Source organism: Chiloscyllium plagiosum, chromosome 45 (assembly GCF_004010195.1).
Source record: "Chiloscyllium plagiosum isolate BGI_BamShark_2017 chromosome 45, ASM401019v2, whole genome shotgun sequence".
Taxonomy (NCBI): domain Eukaryota; kingdom Metazoa; phylum Chordata; class Chondrichthyes; order Orectolobiformes; family Hemiscylliidae; genus Chiloscyllium; species Chiloscyllium plagiosum.
In genome coordinates this window covers 7,001,155-7,005,471 of record NC_057754.1, presented here as the reverse complement: position 1 = coordinate 7,005,471, position 4,317 = coordinate 7,001,155, and the positions used below count along the sequence as shown (strand labels likewise).

At 46.9% G+C, this 4,317-nt stretch overlaps 1 long non-coding RNA gene across 1 annotated transcript in view; it reads right to left on the bottom strand.

Moving 5' to 3' along the window:
• Positions 1-3,619: 3,619 nt before the first annotated feature.
• The window catches only part of LOC122544039, a 7,029-nt gene continuing 6,331 nt past the window's right edge, over positions 3,620-4,317 (bottom strand). The window contains exon 3 of the long non-coding RNA XR_006310232.1: positions 3,620-3,809. This is a non-coding gene — a long non-coding RNA (uncharacterized LOC122544039). The remainder of the gene's footprint in view (positions 3,810-4,317) is intronic.

The window sequence follows — 4,317 nt, the reverse complement described above, 5'->3', positions numbered from 1 at the left end:
AACATCCTGGTAATCTCCCTCTGTCCCAGACCAGGCAACATCCTGGTAAATCCCCCCTGTCCCAGACCAGGCAACATCCTGGTAAATCTCCCTCTGTCCCAGACCAGGTCACATTCTGGTAAATCTCCCTCTGCCCCTCTCTCCAGTGCTATCACACCCCTCCTCGGATGTGTTTTCAACTCCCTCCTGCAATGGCTTTACCCAGTCCCCCAGCCTATCTCTTACATTCTGGTAAATCTCCCTCTGCCCCTCTCTCCAGTGCTATCACACCCCTCCTCGGATGTGTTTTCAACTCCCTCCTGCAATGACTTTACCCAGTCCCCCAACCTATCTCTTTCCCTTATGTCCTGATCATAACACCCCCTCTACACCCACTGCTGCATCGTCTGTAAATGTGGATACATTATACTTTGGCCCTCACCCAAGTCAGTGATAGCCCGAGAACAGGGCCAGACAAACCTTTCAAAAGGGGATAAGCACTTGCTGGGGAGCGCAAGTCCCAGGGCTATGGGGGCCGGGAGGTGGAGAGCAAGGGGGGGGGGGGGGGGTGGGGATTGAATGGACATGGCAGGATTGTGATGGATTGAAGAGTCCCTTTCAGTGGGCGGTGTTTCCAATTAGTGAAGGACAGTGTGGAGTCCGGGCATCCTTCCTTTCGGCACGCACCAACTGCCGCTATTCCTTCGACATCATGTGCTCATCTAGGAGCCCTGGCTCACGCTCTTCGCCGTTTCCTCACCGGAACGCAAAGGGAAAGACATCTTGCCGATGTCACAAAGATGCACCTGAAATTATGACACGCTCCACCTCAAAGGGCACGTGGCTGAAACATTCCTGGGGCAGGTAGGAAATGACAAAACCAATTCAGGAGCAGCACGAGGCCATTCAGCCCGTCGAGTCTGCTCCACCATTCACATCAGTGATCTGATAATGCCCAACTCCCCTTTCCTGCCTTTTCCCCATCACCCCTCCATTCCCCTTCCTGATTAAACATCTCTCTGTCTCAGCCTTGAATATACTCACTGACCCAGCCCCGACAGCCCTCTGTGGGAAAGAATTCCACAGACTCACTTCCCTCTGTGAGAGGAAATTCCTCCTCATCTCTGTCTGCAATGGGTGACCCCTTATTCTGAGATTGTACCCTCTGGTCCTAGACTCTCTGCCACAAGGGGAAACAACCTCTCCACATCCCCCCTGTCAAGTCCCCCAGGGAATCCTGGATGTTTCAATAAGGTCACCTCTCATTCTTCTAAACCCCAATGAGTCCAGGCCCAACCTCCTCAACCTCTCCTCATGGGACAGTCCCTCCATACCCGGGATCAGCCGAGTGGACCTTCTCTGGGCTGCCTCCAATGTCAGTCGGTCTTTCCTCAGATATAGGGACCCAAACCTGTTCACCGTATTCCCGCTGTGGTCTGACCAGTGCCTTGTATAAAACCTCCTTCCCTTTATCCTCTGTTCCCTTTGAAATAAAGGCCGACATTCCATTTACCTTCCCCGTGACACGCTGAACTTGGATGCGAGCTTTTCGGGATTCATGGATGAGGATTCCCAAAACCCTCTGCACTATAGCTTTCTGCAGTCTTTCTCCATTTAAATAATATTCAACTCTTCCTCTTCTTACGATCAAAATGCATGATCTCACATTTTCCCACATTATATTCTGACGAGTGTTTCCCACTCACTTAACCTGTCCCTGTCCCTGTCCCTGTTCAGACTCATCACTTGCCTTCCCACCTACTTTTACGTCACCCCCAAACCTGGCTATAGTATGTTCACTGTCCTCATCCAAGTCATGAGGACAAATTGTAAATAACTGGGGCCCCAGCACTGATCCACTAGTTACAGGTTGGCATCCTGAAAATGCCTCTTGTATGCCAACTCTCCATCTTCTAACAGTTAGCCAGCCCTCTATCCACGCTAATATATGAGCTCCAACATCATAGGCTCTTCTCTTATTAAGTAGCCCAGTGTGTGGTACCTCGCCAAAGGCATGCTTTCCCTTTATCAACCCACTTCCTCAAAGAATTCTAGTAAATCTGTCAGACTTGATTGTCCCCTTCCTTAAATCATGCTTAATCATTTTACATCCTCTGCTATTACATCCTTTAAGACAGACTCTCACATTTCCCAGTCACAGATGTTAAGCCAACTGGCTTATAATCACCTATTTTTTTTGTCCCCTTCCCTTTTTAGATAAAGGTGTTACATTGACAGAGTTCCAATCCTGCAGGAATTCTCCAGAATCGAAGGATTCCTGGACGATTACTACCAGTATCCACTACCATCATCGCTACGTCCTTTCAATATCTGAGGATATATTCCATCGGGTCCAGGGAACGTTATCGGTCTTTAATTCCATTAGTTTCACTCATACTTTATCTCTTGTGATAGCTATTAGCTTTATTTCCTTTCCTCCATTCCCCCTTCCACCCCCCGGCCTTGATTGGTTCATAATTTTGGGATGCTATTTGTGTCTTCTACTGTGAGACTGATACTAAGTATTTATTCACTTCCACTGCCCCTCCCTGATTCCCCATTATTATTTCCCAGCCTTGATCGCTAAAGTTCATAGAACATAGAACATTACAGCGCAGTACAGGCCCTTCGGCCCTCGATGTTGCGCCGACCTGTGGAACCAATCTGCGGCCCATCTATCCTACACTATTCCATTTTCATCCATGTGTTTATCCAATGACCTTTTAAATGCCCTTAAAGTTGGTGAGACTACTGCTGTTACAGGTAGGGCATTCCACGTCCCGACTACTCTCTGAGTAAAGAAACTACCTCTGACATCTGTCCTGTATCTATCACCCCTCAATTTAAAGCTATGTCCCCTCATGCTAGTCATCACCATCTGAGGAAAAAGGCTCTCACTGTCCATCCTATCTAATCCTCTGATTATCTTATACGTCTCTATGAAGTCATCTCTCAACCTTCTTCTCTCTAACAAAAACAGCCTCAAGTCCCTCAGCCTTTCCTCGTAAGCCCTTCCCTCCATACCAGGCAACATCCTGGTAAATCTCCTCTGAACCCTTTCCAAAGTTTCCACATCCTTCCTACAATACGGTGACCAGAACTGTACACAATACTCCAAGTGCGGCCACACCAGAGTTTTGTACAGCTGCAACATGACCTTGTGGCTCCGAAACCCAATCCCTCTACCAATAAAAGCTAACACACCATATGCCTTCTTAACAGCCCTATCAACCTGGGTGGCAACTTTCAGGGATCTGTGTACATGGACGCCGAGATCTCTCTGCTCATCCACACTACCAAGGACCTTACCACTAGCTTCTCTCTTTCTTTCGATATGTTTAAAGAATCTCTCGCTGTCCACTTTGATATGAATTGCAAATTTCCCTTCAATTTTTGTTTCCTCTCTCCTCGTTATCTTTTTGGGTCATCTTTTGTTGGTTTGTCAAACTTTCCTGAACCTTTGTGCCACCACTAGTCCTTTCCACATTGCATTGTGCAATCTGTGTTTCGTTAGCTTTTGTGTTCTTTTCAAAACTGAAATGAGAAAAGGTTTTTAAACCAAGGACTGCCGCATGCTTTGAAAGCAAGTAATTTAACACACATTGCAAGCACTGCTTACGCAGTTGTGTGTGCCCTAGCAGAAGGTGCAGATGAACTGGAGACAGAGGGTTGCGTGCAGATGAGTAGCAGATGAGTTTGTGGACCTATGTCCAGTTACCAATGACAGGTCGCTGAACGGCATGGAACTGTGAACGAGATACAAAGAGACCTTCAGACTTCCACCGGCTCAGAAGCTCGCTTGGTTATCCACAGTTAAAAGTCCTTTAAGTCTGAAGGGGGGGAAACAAAACAGTTGATTTTTTTCTTCAGCAGTTGCTGCAAGTGGCAATTTTTAATTATTATGTCAGAGAAGTTTTTATAAATGAAGCCGACACCCTGTGTCTCCTGCATTCACAGAAGGATGACTGAGAAGCAGCATTCTGATCTGCACCAGAATCATAAAACTCATCGCAGCGGCCCCTGGGAGCAGGAATGACTCAGCTGCTTTCCCAGTGTTTCCCTCAGTTCATAACCCATGTTTATTTTCCTGTATATCAGGGTGTGTGTGTCTATGTCTGTCTGTGTGTGTGTCTATGTCTATGTGTGTTTACGTCTGTCTGTGTATATGTGTGTGTCTGTCTGTGTATATGTGTGTGTATGTCTGTCGGTGTATTTGTGTGTGTCTGTCTGTGTATATGTGTGTGTATGTCTGTCTGTGTATATGTGTGTGTCTGTCTGTGTCTGTGTATATGTGTGTGTACGTCTTTCTGTGTATATGTGTGTGTATGTCTGTGTCTG